This window comes from Camelus bactrianus, chromosome 4 (assembly GCF_048773025.1).
Source record: "Camelus bactrianus isolate YW-2024 breed Bactrian camel chromosome 4, ASM4877302v1, whole genome shotgun sequence".
Taxonomy (NCBI): domain Eukaryota; kingdom Metazoa; phylum Chordata; class Mammalia; order Artiodactyla; family Camelidae; genus Camelus; species Camelus bactrianus.
Window position 1 is genome coordinate 10402455 of NC_133542.1, and position 17983 is coordinate 10420437.

At 35.8% G+C, this 17983-nt stretch overlaps 1 long non-coding RNA gene across 5 annotated transcripts in view; it reads left to right on the forward strand.

The window, feature by feature from the left end:
• LOC141577436 (uncharacterized) overlaps positions 1 to 17983 on the forward strand; it is a 686006-nt gene that overhangs the window by 378373 nt on the left and 289650 nt on the right. For 4 of the 5 annotated variants that reach the window (XR_012506310.1, XR_012506311.1, XR_012506308.1 and 1 more), the window contains one exon: positions 14109 to 14298. This is a non-coding gene — a long non-coding RNA (uncharacterized LOC141577436). Of the gene's footprint in view, positions 1 to 14108; positions 14299 to 15004; positions 16501 to 17983 lie in introns of those variants that run through there. The other variant, XR_012506309.1, reaches the window with a different exon arrangement.

Here is a 17983-nt window from a genome sequence, read left to right on the forward strand (position 1 = left end):
TTCTCTCTTGATAGTATTTCTTTTCTTCTGATTACTTTGGTTTTAATATTCTCATGTTTTCCTTGTTTCTTTTTGTGTGTGTATATATATATATGTTTATTAAAGTATAGTCAATTCACAATGTAGTGTCAGTTTCTGGTGTACAGCACAATGTCCCAGTCATGAATATACATACATATATTCGTTTTCATATTTTCATATTATTTTTCACTGTAAGTTACTACAAGATATTGAATATAGTTCCCTGTGCTATACAGTATAATCTTATTGTTTATTGATTTTGTGAGAATCCTCTTGTATTTCAAAGTGAGATACTCTGCCAGAGTTCAGTAGGTTTTCTGTGGAATTCAGTGGGTTTGTAGATGTAATTGTTGGTGTATTTATATGAGAGAGCAAGCTGTGAATCTCTCTGCCATCTTGGCACCTCCTGTTTTCCCAGTTTCTTAATGTAGAAGCTTAGACCATGAACTTGAGAACTTTCTTCTTTTATAATTAAGGGGGTTCAGTGCTGTAAATTTCCTCTTGAGTACAGCTTTGCAGCATCCTATGAAACTTAATACCTTAAAAATTTTATTTTAATTGAAAATTATTTTTAAAATCTCTTTTGACTTATTCTTAATATATGATTTATTAATAAAAGTGTTAGTTAGTTTCAAAATACTAAGGGATTTCCTGAAATATTTTTATTTTCATTTCTGATTTCTTTTTGTGGTTAGAATGCATACTATGCATGGCTTGCATCCTTTGAACACCTGTTGAGACTTGTTTTATGGTCCAAAATATAGTCTGTCTTGTTATATGTTTCTTGTGTATTTAAGAGTAATATGTGTTCTGCTCTTGGGAGGAATGTTGTATAAAAACAAATTGGATCAAGTTGGCTAATTGTATAATTGAAATTTCTACCTTTTACTGATCTTGTATCTGTTTTTTGGTTGATTATTGGTAGAGGGGTATTGAAGTCTCCAATTAGAACTGTGAATTTGCCCTTAAAATTCTATTGTGTATTTTAAAGGTCTATTATTGGGTGCCTAAATAGTATTACCATGTCTTCTTGAAAAAATAATTGATTTACATTATAAAATTACCTTTAAAAAGTTTCTTGATAGTATTTATTGCTTTGAAATAATTTTTATGATATTAATATGTCCATTCCAGATTTATTTGGATTAATGTGAGTATGGTGTGTATATATATATATATATATATATATATATATATATATATATATATATATATATATATATATATCTTTTTCATTCTTTAACTTTTTAACCTGCTTGTACCTTGTATTTAAAATTCTTTTTCTGTAGGCAGCATATATTTGCACCTTACTTTGTAATTAATCTGACAATCTCTGCTTTTTAATTGTGGTATTTAGGCCATTTAGATTTAATGTGATTTTTAGTATGATTTTCTATAAATCTGTCCTATAGGCAATTTTTAATTGCCCCAATTCTTCTTATTTTTATCTTTTATATTTTATGCCTTGTTTAGGATTAATCAGATGTTTTATGATTTGATCTCCTTGATGGGCTCAATAGCCGTACCTCTTTATATTCTAGGTGGCTGCTTTTCCATTTACAGTTATGTAAACTGTATGTATCTGTCTGCTTTCATGTGGTATTATGTCACTTTACATACAGTAAAAGAATCTTGCAATAATGAGCTTTCATATGTCTCCTCCCAATCTTTTTGCTATTGTTGATTCATTTTGCTTTTATGTAGGCTACAAATATCACACTACATTGTTATGATTTTTGTTTGAAACAGTCAATTATATGTTAATTAGACTTTGTAAATGAGGACATTTTTATATATTTATACATGTATTTGCCCTTACACTCTTCATTTCTTTGTGTGGATCTGTATTTATGTCAATAATCCCTCTCCTCCTGCCTGAAGTACTTCTTTTAACATTTCTATTATGAGAGTCTGCTGCTGCTGAATTCTTTCAGCTTCTGCATTTTGGGAAAAGGATTTCACCTTTGTTTTTGAGAGAGATTTTTGCTTATTATAGAATTCTAGATTATCAATTCTTACTTTCCTTTCAGAACATTTAAGTACATTTGAGAAATACCCAGGGCCAGGGGGGAAAAAAAACTTTCTGAAGGATTAGGGGAAACAATTTCCTGTACTCACTGAGCACCAGGAATACTGTCTGTTTCCATTAGTCGTAAAAATCTTATAGTCACATTTGATAAAGAACACAGAAGGAACTACAATGGGAAATAATTAGCCCATCTGAGCACTGCTCTGGTCCCATCAAATGAATCTTGAAAGCAAGACCCAAAAGGATCAAACCACATTTCAGAACAAAGCTCAAGAATATTTATGAGAATGCAAAAATATCTAGCACCCAACCAAGTAAAATTCACTGTATCAGGCATCCAATACAAAATTACCAGATATACAAATAAGCAAGAAAATACAACCCATATGATAAGAAAAATCAATCAATTAAAACTGACTCAGAACTGACACACATGTTGGAATTAACAGACAAGGACAATAAACAGTTATTAACACTTTCATATGTTTGGAATTTAAGAGGCTTAGGAGATTTATAAAATAACTAAATGGGAATTCTAGAGATGAAAAATAGTGTGTGATAGGAAAATTTCACCAGATGTGATTAATGGCAGGTAAGACATTGATCAGAAAAGAAAAAGAGTAATTAAAGACTGGAAGTAGAAACTCTCTAAAATGGAACTCAGAGAAAGAAAGAAAATCCACCAAAATATAAACAAAAAAACAGCATCAGTGAGCTGCGGGACGACTTCAAGCAGTTGAAAATATGAGTAATAGAAGCCCTAAAAGTGGAATGACAGGGAGACGAAACAAATATTTGGAGAAATCATAGTCAAAGTTTTTCAAAATTTGATGAAATAATATAAACCAACAGAGCCAAAAAAAATAAAATCAATGAAGCTCAAGCATAAGAAACATTAAAAAAAAACCCTACACCATGTTAAATCAAAATCAAATTATTCAAAACCAGTGATAAAGAGAAGAAAAATCTCAGAAACAGCCAGAGTAAAAGTGCTGTCTGACTCACAGAGGAATGAAGATACATTAAAGTGCATGCGAGGAAATAACTACCAGGGGGGAGGTCTCCGCAGTTTTCTGTTCTCTCCTTGTGCCACTCCCTTCTCTCTCAGACTCTCCTGAAAGTTCTAGCCACCTGGGCCTCTGGTTACATAGTTCATCTCTTCTATGCACGCTGTCTGCTGGGTTCCAGCCTGGTTCCTCCTCCCAGCATAGCAGCTTAGAAGCTCTCCCAAAGCAGTAAGATGGGGCTACCAAAAGTTGCACCTTCATCACTGGCCACTGTCCTTTGTTGTGTGATGCCCAGTGTCTTGTTTTTTCACACTATGCTTTGTCTTTTTTGGTTGTTTCAGGTGGGAGGGTAAATCTGTTTCTAGTTACTGCATCCTGGTTGGAAGTGAGAGTTCTCCTGTAGTTTTAAGTGGCACGTGTTTTATCATGAATGAGGTTAGAGCTCTGATGTGACCTTCAAGACGTAGCCATAGAAACTATTTAGAATGAAACATGGAGGAAAAAGACAATTGAAAAATATTTAAGAATTGCTCACATCTTTTGTACGTGAATCTTCATGTTTTTTGACTTGTTTCTAAAGAGTGTTTAGTGTTTTCTTCTTGATTTGCAGGGTTCTTTATGTCTCAGGGAATTTGAACGTGTACTGTTGACGTGAGTTCCAATGCCCTGTGCTTTTCAAATCACAGATGATCTCTAGATTCGTTCAGACGGTAGCCCTGTGCGCAGGTGGCATTTTCAGGTGTGGCTAAGTTTACATTTATCCTTGACATCTGACTCGTTCTGTGTTCATGGGGATGATACCCTGGAACCCTCCTTGTCCCCACTGTCACCCAGCATTGGGCATTCAGGTTCATCTTGATCCATTCTAATACGTTTTGTTACCTCTAGGAAGAATAGATGATAGTTATTAAGAAAAATTGAGGCTCAAAAAAATGTGCTGGAAAACTATAGAATCTGTGTGTCCTCTCAGTTGACTTTAAGTCTTACATTCCAATTATCTGTTTAAAAGAAGAGGAAATGTCACCAGAAATCTTGCTTTACAGAAGAAATGGATAACACTAGTACTCTGAAACCTGTTTATTTCATTTTATCATATATCTTGGCATTTATATTTTAAAGGTTGATTCTATCACTTTTAAAAAATCTTGCTTAGTATGCATGTTAAAAAGAGCCATAATTGAAGATAATAATTTGATGAACATATTTTAGTTTTCAGATTTTTTTTCTAATACAGGTCCATGATACCTTGTTTGTAATTCTAAAACCCCCAAAATCACTTGAAATTGAAAATGTCTCCCCACTAATTTGAAAATCATATCTAAGCTTAACTGAATTCGTTCGATGTCAAAACATGACCAGAACTCGGCATTATTTATGGTCTGTATTTACTCTACCTAGTGTGAATATGCACAGGCTCTGTTGCAGAAATATTCGTGTTATTTGGTCACCAAATGCTCATCAAATGCTTGCGATGGTTCTGCATGATATATGTACAATATAAACTTTTTAAAATCAGAAAATAATTTTAGATTTTGAATTATAAGTTGTTCCTAGGAGCAGAACTGTAAAAATTCTGCAGTAAATATTTTTAAACACATATCTGCAAACACAAGCATTTTTTTTTAAGAATTCCTTGAATTGGAACTGGTGGTTGAAAGATAAGCAGAAATTTTTGCAGCTATTAAAAATTTGCTGTCCAAAAAATATACCAATTTGCACTCCCTCTAATGCTGATTTTTATTATTTAAATCTTTGCCAGACTTAAAAGTTGAAAAAAAAATAGCTAATTTATTCATTAATGATTAACAAGGTTGACAATATTTATTGTCTTATTAAGCATTTACATTTATTCTTGTATGTTACCTTTATACTTTTATATGATTTTCTACTGGGTTGAAAATCTTGTTGAGTGTGTGTACCTGAAATTAATTGCAAATGATCTTGACATTGTTAATGGCAGAATCTTTGTTTATTCATTTGTTTTGTGCTTGAATTTGCCCCATCAAATTTAAAGATGTATCTTACATGGTCAAATTTATAAATCCCTTATCACCCCTAAGTAGTTCGGTTACCAAAACATTTTTCCCACTATAGGATTTTTACAGTGTTTTCACTAGTTATTTCCATTTTTTTCTGATTAATTTGGTAAGAGTTTTTTTTTTTTTGTAATTTATGTGCCATACATTGGGCAAAATGTTTTCCAAATTTATGCTTTACATTTGCCTGCTTTCTTGTAATTTTTAAATCTACTTCCTTAGTTTAATATGGTCAAAGTCAACCTTTTAATTGAAATACAGTCTGTTACACTGTGTCAATTTCTGGTGTACAGCACAATGTCCCAGTGCATATACATACATATATTTGTTTTCATATTCTTTTTCATTAAAGGTTATTATAAGATATTGAACATAGTTCCCTGTTTCATACAGAAGAAATTTTTAAAAATCTTTTTTATATATAGTGGCTAACATTTACAAATCTCAAACTCCCAAAATTATCCCTTCCCACCCCCTTGCCCTTTTAACCATAAGAATGTTTATTATGTGAGTCTATTTCTGTTTTGTAGATGAGTTCATAGTCTCCTTTTTTTTTTTTTTTTTTTAGTTTCCACATATGACTGATATCATATGATATTCTCTTTCTGGATTACTTCACTTAGAATGTAGCATCCGTGCTGCTGCAAATGGCATTATTTTATTCCTTTTTATGGCTGAGTACTATTCCATTGTATAAATATACCACAGCTTCTTTATCCAGTCATCTACTGATGGACACTTAGGTTGCTTCCTTAGCAGCACTATATACAGTAGCCACAACATGGATAATATATATTTTTTATTGATAATGTGTATCTAATAAGTAAAATGTCATTCATATTGCTCTACTCCTTGTTACTTAACATCTTGAAGTTCTTTCCATTTAAGGCACAGAGATCTATGTCACCTCTTTAATGGTGACCTGGAATTTCAGTGTACATTTATCTCAGTTTATTTACCTAGGCCAGAGCAGAGACAGTTTCTCAGCCTTCCTGGCCCCAAAGCTGGTGTTCTTCTCTCCTCCAACATAATGCCTGGAAAATCAGTGTCCATTCACTAAGTTTGGCAAGTGAAGTTACTGAGGCCCAGATAGGTCAGGTAACTAGCCTGAGGACATTGCAGAATTAGTGGGAACATTGGGACCCATGCCAAGTGCTTCTTTTTCCCCAGAGCTCTGACATAGAACTCTTTCATAATATTATTATCTTTCTGAATTAGATGTACATGAGGTGTCCATTAAACAGAAAGTCACCTGCTATCTGAAATGTGATTAGAGAAAAGAAATATGAGTGGTGGGTTAAATGTAAATCAGAAAACTGCCAAAAAACTAAAAATAGACTACATATGATCCAGCAACCCCACTCCTGGGCATATATCCAGAGAAAACTCTAATTCAACAAGATACATGCACCCCAATGTTCATAGCAGTGCTAGTTTACAATAGCCAAGACATAAAAGCAACCTAAATGTCCATCAACAGATGACTGGGTAAAGAAGTTGTGGTATATTTATACAATGGAATACTACTCAGCCATAAAAAGAATAAAATAATGCCATTGCAGCAACATGGATGGACCTGGAAATTGTCATTCTAAAGGAAGTAAACCAGAAAGATACAGATACCATATGACATCACTTAACATGTGGAATCTTAAAAAAATGACACAAATGAACTTATTTTCAAAACAGAAACAGACCCACAGACATAGAAAACAAATTTACAGTTACCAGAGGTGGGGTAGAGGGATAAATTGGGAGTTTAGGATTTGCAGATACTAACCAGTACACATAAAGTAGATAAACAACAAGGTCCTGTTGTATAGCACCGGAAACTATATTCAGTGTCTTGTAATAACCTGTAATGAAAGAGAATCTGAAAATGAATATGTTTGTGTGAATATATAACTAAATCACTATGCTGTGCACCAGAGACTAACACAACGTTGTAAACCAACTATACTTCAGTTAAAAGAAAAAGCAGAAGATGGCTGATGGCAAGTCCCTTTACTGTCAGAAGGCGAGAAGAGCAAGGGAATTGGTATATTTGAAGGAAACTCAGGGGCGAAAAGCACCCAACTGAAATTCACACACATGTTTCCTACAGAGAATTCTTTCCACTTGCCAGTTGGATTTTAGCTCTGTTGCTATCCCAGAGTCCTGTCGACGAGAGACAAAGGAAAGGGAGAGGTGGGGAGAAGGGGACGAGGAGAGTCAAGCCCTACTCACTGGTGCCCTATCAGTAAGTTTTTAATTGCAAAGGAATAAGTACACTCCATTCGCTCTCTCCCATTGACAACAGCTAAAACCTTAGTCACAATTCCTAAAGCAATTATTGGAGATACATCTAAAAATAAGAGGAGGTGGACTGAGTAGAGATATCAAAGTTGAAGAATAACCACATTTTGAAGACCTATTTTAAATTTTATTCACTTACTTGTTCTGTCTTCCATACCTCTTTGCTGGGACACCTGTATCTCCTGGAGTTGTGAACAGTCACAAACAGAAAAGGGTCCTTAGAGCACCAGGAAGGGGATACACTGTAGGACACAGCTCTTAAGATTTTGCTTGCCTGCACCCTTGGAGAACTTCAGTAATGGAACTGCAACCCTGTTGCAGCAAAAGTGGTGGTATGAGCATCAGAACTGGGGAAAGAGATGGCGGGCGTGGAGTCCCTCTCAGGCTCTTTTTTTCCTTGAATATGTCAAAGGCTCTGCCCTTTTGTGGAGTGTTAGGAGAGGTGACCAGAGTGTATGATCTTTCCAGGTTTTTTAGAGTCAGAATAATTTGGTATCAGTCATTTCAACAGACTTGGAAAAATACATCAAGCCATGTAAATGATCATGTCCTTCAATATAATAATTTGTAAGAATATATCCTAAGGAAAAAACCTAAATATTTTTAAAAGAAAGAAATTAGTGGAGTTTTGTTATTTGAATGAAATAGTTTCATTACATAATCAAATAATTTATGATAAAAGCAAAAGATGTTAACTCAAATGGTGTTCACTCATTCACGGGATTATTAAGAAAACTAGGGAAAAATTAAAATCCATATGAAATAGTATTATGTGAAAAAACTGCTTCAAAGTTGGATTTAAGATGTGAATGAACTACTTGAGCAATGCAAAAGGGAATTTTTAAGACTGTCTTTAAAAATAACTTTTCAGGTTTTATAATATTAATAATATTGTGATGTTTTCAAGAAATTCATAACAACTGGGGTGTAGTGTTGGTTTAAAAAAGCAATTTTTCTAAAGAAAATCTGTACATTTTATATTGGATGAGGTCTTGTAGCATCAGAGATGTTTGTAAACAAAATAACTTAAGTAGATGTGCAACCATGGCAAACATTTTGGCAGAGTAATCAAAATTTTAATATTTTCAGTCAATGAGAGTTTGAAGAATATCTTCCAAGAAAACCCACAAAGAATATCTTCCAGTTTCTACTCCTGGAATAATTCACTAACAACTTTTTTCCTCCCTGTTCTTTTTAATTTGACTGAATCATTTCCTTGTTAAAATCATGTTGATAAGGTTGTTGGGATAAAAATAATGAAATGGCTCATACACCTAAAGTCTCTGGACTATGATTTTTTTAAATTTCACACAGCTTTGCACTTGCGTCTCCTGGCTGGGGATGGAAGTGGAAGTGAGTGACAGGGGCCCAGCATGTCATTTCCAGTCATGTGCTCCACTCCTGTTGGGTGGAGTGAACTGAGATATTTAAGATACTGCCAACAGTCTGGAACTCAATTCAGTTAATCAAACACTGACTATCTGTGCCAGGCATTTACCAAATCCTCTGAATTGAGAGAAGTGATAAACCTCATGGTTGCTCTTCAGAAGAGACAGGAACAATGTGCATAATACAGTAATGCAAGGGCTATAAGAAAGGAATATTCAGTGGTATGGAAATGCAGGTGACAGAATAGCCGACTCTTCCTGGGCTTGGGGGCAGGTCGGAGACTGCTGTACTGTGACATTGAATTGATGATGTTTGATGCACTGATTAAAGCAAGTCAAGATGAAAATCCTGAAGCCATGAAAAGCCTTGAATTTTATTTGGAAGAGGACGCATCACATATCAGATCCTATTGAAATCACTCAGTTGAGAAGCAACAAAGGTCCAAGTCAAGATATCTCTAATGGACATAGATGTGAAATGACAGATTTTAGTGTTATTTGGGAATTGCAGCCTACAGAATTTGGTGACTAAATGATAGAAGCAAGGATGACTCTAACTTCCTAGTTTGGAGTATCGTTCAAATGTTGGTTCCATTAATTTAAACCTTCTAAACTTTAACTTGACTCAGCTTGATAACCAACTTCCATACAATGTTATATTTAGTGCCTTTTTTAAATTACATTTTGTACGTGAGATTCAATAAAGTTCATTGGAACTCTAGTGAAACTCATTGGAAGTATGAAAGGTAGACAAATGGGTACTGTCACAAAACATTCCAAAGATCAAAATAAAATGAAGACAAATAGAAGAAAAAAGTTTTGCTAACATAAGTTTTATGAAACTTAAATAATAGACTTTATTAAGATTAGGCTAAATACTGTATACCTTAGTTGAAAGAATAAATACTAATTCCTATCAATTTGATTTGCATGATTAATGTAATTCTTATAATATTGACTTGGTAACTTTAATATTTTATTATGAAATTTAGCAAAAATAAAGAAAAACTAAAATAATTTTAAGTGAATAGTCAAATACCTACCATCTGTATTCTGTTATTAACTTGATTAATCACATACCCATAAATCCATCAGTCTTCTAAGTTTTGATGTATTTCAGAGTTAATTGTGACTTTCCCATTCTAGGCAAGATGGAGTAACAAGGGTTGGATTTACCTACCTACCTGAAACAAAACCACAAAAAGAAAAGCAGACAAAACATATAAAATAACAGCTTTCATGACATTGAGGTCAGATAATGAAAGGCAGTGAACATGGTCTTACAGTTCCCCAAGTTTACTGCCTTGAGAAGGTTCTAGGCTATTGTTCAAGGAGAGAGAACCCAGGGGAGATAGAAATGAAATTCTGTGGAATTAATCCAGGTGAAATTCTTTGAAAGACAGCAATGGCCAAAGCTCATTCAAGAAGAAATAGATAAACTAATAGGACTTTATCTATAAATAAATTGAATTTTTAGGTAAATATCTCCACAGAAAGGAAGTTCCAGACTCAATATCTTCACTAGTGAATTTTACCAAACATTTAAGGAAGAAATACCAATTAGATGGAAACTCTTATGCAAAACTGAAGAAGAGAGAACACTTCCCAAATTACTCAATGAAACCAGCATTACCCAGGTATCAAAACAAGCGGAAGAGATGACAAGAAATCTATAGACTAGTAACTCTCATAAGTGTATATACAAAAAACTCAAAAAATATTTTAATAAATCAAATGTAGTAATAACTATAACATATACAAAGGATAATAAATCATGGCCAAGTGAAATTTATCACAGAATTACAAAGTTGTTTTCATATCGCAAAATTAATCTGATCCAATATCATAAGAACAACTGAAAAAGAAAAACCATACAACTATCACACTAAATTCAGAAAAAACGTTTGACAAAATCCAAGATTTGTTTTTGAATTAGCCACTCAGAAAATTGGACATCAAAAAGATCATCTTTAAACTGATAAAGAGCATCTTCAAAACAAACCCTGCAACTAACCTATTTAACGGTGAAAGTCTGAACGGTTTCATCTTAAGATCAGAAGCAAATAAAGGATGTCTACTTTTGCTAATTCCAGTCCACATTGGATTAGATGTTCTAGCCAGTGAAATATGGCAAGAAAAAAAAAAAATAAAAAGCATCCAGATTGCAAAGGAAGAAGTAGAATAGTCTTATTCACAGAAGACATGATGACCTACATAGGAAATTTCACAGATTAAAAAAAAAAAAAAAAGGCTAGTAAGTATATTTAACAATGCTTCAGGCTGGTGATTAGTATGCAAAATCAGTTTCATTTCTACACTAGCTACAAACAAGTAGGGACAATGTATAAAATACATAGGAGTAAGTCTGCAAAAAGATATCAGAAACTTGTACAGTGAAAATTACAAAAGGGTACCGAGAGAAATTAAGCAGCTCTAAATAAAGATGCACTGTGTTCATGAGTGTAATGACCCAATATTATGAAGATATCAATCTTTTCCAGATTGATATATAGGTGTAATAAAATTCTAGTCATAATTCTAGTAGATATTTAGCTTATTCTAGAATGTATAGGAAATTTCTAAGAAAATCTAAACAACTGAGTCACCAAAATAGCTTTGAAAAGGAGCAAAGTTCAGGAACTAAATGCTCCTTGATGTCAAGACTTAGTGTAAACCTACAATCATCAAGGCAATATGGTATCAGTGTAAAAATGGACTAATACATCAATGGATCTGCAACAGAATAGAGAGGCACAAAATAGACCCCCACTTATACTTGAAATAGATTTTTACAGAGTATGCATAGGCAATTCAGTGGAGATAGTATTCTTATCAAATCCTGCAGGAACAATTGAAATCCCATTGACAAAAAAATAAAATAAAATTTGATCCATACCTTACACCCTATATGAAAATTATCTAAAAGTTGATCGCAGCAGATAATTTGCAACTAATGAGTCATAAGTGTGGTTTTAAAGGTGGGGCAGCTGCAGAACTCCTGGAAGTTTAGTCTGGATCCTTTATTCAGCTTCTCCCTTTGTCTGATCAAGTCTTGGTGCTCTTTGAAATGGGTTGTGGGCATGTGTCCTGTGTATTTTAGTACACTTAGCAGTATCCCCGCCTCTCAGCCCCAGATGCTAACAGCAACCCCTCTCCCCAAATAGTGACAATCAAAAATGTCTCTTGACATGGCCTAATGCCTCCTGGGTGGCAGAATTATCACTGGTTGAGAACCACTGGTTTGGAATGAAGGGCATATTTCATATTTTGCTATAAACTTTTATAACTTGACTTTTAAAACTATGTGCTTATGTTACTTTTATATAATAAATACTAACTAAAAGTAAAATAAAGGAATTGAATGGGATGAGTTTGAATGTCCCTTGAAGTCTAAAATGCTGCGAAGTCAAATTCCCCAAGTACAACTTTTTAGCAACATTTCTTTTAGTTGTAAACTGTGGTTTACAAATCTCTACTGAATGGTTTTATATAAGCATGGCTGAGCAGATAGTGCTGGGTGCACAGAAATAGGTAAAACTACATCCCTGATTTCAGATTACTTACACTCCTATCTGGGTGTTTGATGAAAACAACAATATTATGGAGAGGTTTTGGGGTCAAAGGAAAATGTTCTCAGTTCCCAGCATTCCCCCAACGTTAGCTCTCTGAGCAATGTCTGGCACTTAATCCCCAGTGATGTTATTTCCAGTTGCCCTTCTCCCAAAAATCTTTCTCAGCTCTGTGACTATGAAAACAGATGATGACCTATGTTTAACTGAGTTGTACAAATAGTAAGGGCCATTGGCATTTCAAGGAAGAAGCAATAACCCATCTGTGGATGAGCAGGGAAATACTCTCATAGGAGAGCTACAGCTTCTCCAATGGGTACGAAAGAGGGCGTGTATGTCTTAGGTCCTTAGATCTATGTCAGCAACAATTCTTCTCCCCTTAATGAGAAACACAAACCAATAATCTCCCCCCAATCCCTGGACCCAGTGTAAGCCCCTGATGGAGTTATCCCAATTTTTATGTTGCCATAATGACTGATAACTCTGTCTCTGACCACTTAAGGTATTTGTTTATTATGAAATTCAACACAAAAAATGATCTGGCTTCGAACTGATCACAAGGCTCTGGGAATACATGTCTTTCTTTATTGAGTTTATCAAGGTTGTTGGCTTTTAACAAATGCTAAGAATCACATAAACAGTTTTGTTTCAGTGAATAAGAATTAAGATGCTTTTAAAACCTAGATATAAATGTGGCTTTAAGTAGTAATTCTATTAAGTCAGGCAATCTGGATGGACTTTGTTTTGATACACCTTTCCAGGATAATTATTAGATTTTCAGCTGAATAACATTCTTTATCCCAAATCAGTTTTGCTGCAGTTAATGCTATTGTTATTTATCAGTATAGGAAGAACCAAGGGCATTTTCATATGGCGTAAAGTAGATTTTTATTTCCAAGCCCAAGAACAGACTGAAGTTTGCTAATGAAACTACTTTGGTGAACACCATCAATTCTGATGACAGATTATTTGCAATAATCCCAGGCAATTTTGTTACGTTGCCGTTATGTTTAGGTGATAGCAAATTAAAATGATAAAATGTCTTTATCTCTTTCCTGCAGCTGTTCTGGCAATCCCATGAAATGAGTTTATACCATCAGCTGTACCTGTCCAGAAATATATAAATACAGGTGGCATTGTTCCTTAAGGATTCCACTAGTCACTGTGCTGTGTAGACAATCTAATGGTTCATTTCTAAAGAAAATGATGGTGTCTGTTTTTCAATTATCTGAGAAAAAGACACATTCTTTGCTTTGCCTGGTGTCAGGGTCATCTCTTCATACATATTACAGTGAATTACCATAATAGGAGCGCTTGGCATGTTGTATTAGAGTGAAAAGAAAAACAGATTGGATGGAAATAAGAAGAATTCATTCTTCTGCCTCTCTAGTGTGTGTGCCCTGACTACCACCAGCGGAGCTTATCAACCTTCCTTCTGCTGTAAATGTTTCTAGAAAGCAGGACTGAATTGAACACACCGTGTGGTCAAACAGCCTTTCTCTCATTCCCTCCTGAAGATGCAGGTTTCTTTTTCAGACCATTTAAAAGGGCTGATTTAAATATAAACTTGGATTTAGTTTTGTTCTATTCAATATACATGTGTGTGTATGCAATATATATGTACATATATGCATATATACATGCAGTTTGTTTTCATTTATCTGTGCACACATTTATTTTTTCTGTTTGGGAACGTAATATTTCCTGATTAGGAGCCCTAGTGAGATCTTTTGTACTGAACTTGTGGTTTTACTCTTTCACAGATTTTTACTTCTTAGCGGGAGCGCCGTGCTTGGCTCTGTGGCTTGAGCCAGTAGCGCTGAGTCCACCAGGAGTCAAGTTCATAGATTCACTGAGAACCTCCCATCTGCTTGGTCACTTTGTACCTGAGGTCCACCTGGCTCTTTCTCCACTAAACATCCTGCACGGTTTTCAGCATTCACTTCTCTAGAGGTAAGTTTTTTTGGAACGTGCTTGTCTCCAGTGTATCTTTGCTTTGTCCTTGTCATTGTTTCACATTCTGGTTCAGCGTCCCACCTCCTTTCTTACCACTCTTTCTTAAATATCTGAACCACACTGAGGCTATCATTATTCTGAAAGTAGGGCAAGGTATCTGCTTCTGTGACTTGGACCTACCTAGTTTGGATCTGGCTTTGCTTCCATCAGACACACCTTTGTAGCCAAAGGAAGTTCCTTGCATTGTGCTGGGTACTTCACCTAGCTCTGTTTGGAAATATGGAGTGTTTCATGACAAGAAGGCCCCATTTCCCAAGGGAATCATGGTCACTGGGTGCCTGGTAACAGATGTTTATTATTGTAACAAATGAATGAACATTCGGGAACAGTCTGGTTTCAGGTCAATCTTAAGTCACTTGTTCCCTTACGATGGTTGCTTTATAATATGGACTTATGGTCCTTAAGAGTGTAATGCTTGCTTCTTGAACCTCATGCATCTTCATCTGGGACACAAGAGCATAGCCACCAAGACCAGGGGACCTGTGGTCATAGGAGTAGAGTTTAAATCCTTGACCCACCACTCTCTCTTAGCAAGTTATTTCATCTCATGTAGTGCTTGTGAAACAGTTACAATTAAATAAGCTATTTAAAGCAGTTACCACTTTCCTGGTATGTGTTAAATATTTTTTTTTAAATGTGAAAGAAAGAAAACTAGCAAATAGCACAAATGTCACCTTAGTGCAACCTTTGACATGAAGACAGTGCTTTCTGAGAAACTCTGAGAACAGTCTGGCTTCCTGAAACCCTCCATGCCAGTACTGAAATGGAAATACTCAGTCAACCTTTTGCCCTGGGGAGGATTCTGGTTCAGACCCATCTCTGGTCCTCACGTCCTTCAAAGAAAATGAGAGCGAGAACAGCCCATCCTCACAGTGTAGCGTGAAGGTGAGTGCCTTCTCTTTGGAAACACTGGGAATCATTCTTCCTCGCCTTGAGATGCACCGATAGAAGTCACTGAGGCATTTATTTAAAATCTTGGGAAAATGTATCAGCATTCAAGGTGTCAGAAATCACTATTAACCAAAAGTAAGTGCTTTGTTCTTAAAAATACCAGGCACCTCTTGTAGCTAAGTTAGTGTTTTGGTTCTTCTGTTAGTTTTTTGGTTTCATTTTTGTTGAAAGAAAATAGAAAAATCTAATTACAATGATTTGAGCTCTAGTTTTATTCAATGCGTTAGGACCTAAGTGCAACATTAAAGCTATAAGATACTAGGAATGTTGACAGTCATTTAAAATACAATGTATTTAGGGATACTTTTAAAGAACAATTGCCTTTGTGTTAACATAAACATTTACACCTAGATGGATATAACTGTTCTCTGTGGGTTTTGCGGAGACAAGATGCGGTTTTCTTGGTTAATATTAGACAGTTATTTGTAAACACACTGAGTGTTCTGCTTGTGTAAAATGGTACGGTTTTCTCTCCAATTTGGAGTGCCAAGAACAGAGTCTGTTGGAGCCAACTTTTGAAAAGAAAATCAGTAGGAAGTGGTATTCCCTTACCTTGTCTGCAGGCTTCCAAAGAAGATGAAGCAAATGAGGTGATTCTTTGCTAAAAATGGAACTACATGTCCTAGATAAAAATAGGTCCAAATCGAGAGCCATTGCTCTCCATCAACGTTGAGCTGTTCGCCTTATGTCCCAGCAGAGAGATCTCAGTTTGTGTCTCTATTAGCCATATGGAGTCATCTGCTTAGCTGGTGGTGTCTTAATCTCGCTAAGCTCTTTACTTACCTACAAAGTGGGGAAAATAATAGAACACCTTTTGTAAGGATGTTTGAAAACTAAACAAGATAATTTACATAAAGCATTTCACAGAGGGAATAGCACATAGTATATACTTAAAAAATGCAAGTTGCTCCTCTGAATACCCCTGATGCCTCTCCTACCATTATTGTTACTATCGTTGGGAAGAATTTGGTTGCCTCCCATTTTTCCTCTCATTTTTCTTCTGTTTGTTGTGTTGAGCCACAACCTGAGATGTGAAATCCCCAAGGACATACTTACCTATAACAAGAAGAAATCAGGCAGCTTTACATCTGATACAAATTTACTTATCACAAGGGCAAAAGAAATACTAATCAAATCTATGTCAAAAGTATATATCAAGACAGCTATACACTGTACATTATAAGTTGTTCAGCCCTGAAGACTGCTTACCCATGAATTGCATTGGCATTAGATGTCTCCAGCCCTGCCACGTACTGGGGTGGGCATTGCCAGGAGCTAACCCACAGCTGAATGACCCAAAGAGTTGCATGCGAGGGAGGATTTTGACTGTATTGAAAGCCTGTGGTTCCAACTCCCCTCCCTCCTTCTTTTCCTGAATCTCTTCTAGGAAGTGACTCTTTGGGCAGGATTAGAATTTTTCTGAGAGGCCTGTTAAGAATGTGAAACACAAATTGTCTTTAACATCCTCAGTGGCATTTAATCATCTGTTTGTTCATTTATTCATTTATAAACTCATATACGGGGCTTCTGTTAAGTGCTGGGCATGTTGCTGGACTTTGGGGAGATGGCGATGAACGGGACTAGGTTCGGCTTTGCCCCTGTGAAGCTTACAAGGCTGGTGGAGGAGGCAGACCTTCACCTTGTGTGCTTACATGTTGCGTAAGATGAAAGCACAAGCAGTGGTCCCAGGTACACACGGGAGGGGACATCACAACTGAAGTGAGAGGTAGAAAAGTTAGTGAAAACTATATTGTAAAATAAAATAATTGTATCAGTTGGGTAAGCGGAATCAAACAGGGGAGGAGTTGGCACCCGATAATGTTCCAAAAAGACTGACAAGTTCAAATCTATAAGTAAATAAACACAAAGAATCAGACAAACCAAATGCATCTTATTGCTGCAAAAGCAGTGTAGTAACAGCTTTTATAGGGAGGGTGTAATTTTTAGGGGAACTGATGGCAAGCCACAAAGAGATTTTAATAATGTTAATACAAACAGAACATATGGTTCAGAAAGTTCTGTTAGGCAGTGGGGCGGTAGGGACTGAGGTGAGAAGAAGTTAGAAGAAAGGGCAGCCGGCTTGGGAGCTACTAATGAAGTGAGAGGGAAGGATGCTGTCGGCTGAAGGTGGGGCCTGGAAATGGAGAGATCGCAGATTCAGGGATGTCGTTATTCATCCATCATGCCTCATTTAATCAGCTGCTTTTACGCACCGTCCTGGCTGTGGCAGATCCAAAGAGGGGAAGGGCGTGGTTCTTGCTCTAGGGAAAGCAGGAGGGAGAGGGGGACTGACTGCAGAAGAGAGGAAAACATTTTATAATTTAGAATCTTTAGCATTACTTTTTCCCTGTTTTTTGAGCACAGGGCCCTGTGTTTCCATTTTGCTCTAGTCCCTGATCAAATGTTAGGGGCTGTAAAGTATCCTCTTCTGAGATTCATCTACCAAAGTGGAAGTTGACAAAGAAAATGCCACTTTGGCTTATTCATTTCAGAGTCGGCTGACCTTTGTACTGCTGGGTAATAACATGGCTTAGTACCTGAGAGGGGGGAAGGAGGGAGAGGGAGGGAAGGAGAGAGAGAGAGAGAGATTGAAACTGTAATTGTAGTGTGACACTCTTGGGTTACAATTAGATAAAGTGTTAGGTCAATTTATGGACAACAGATTGACCCA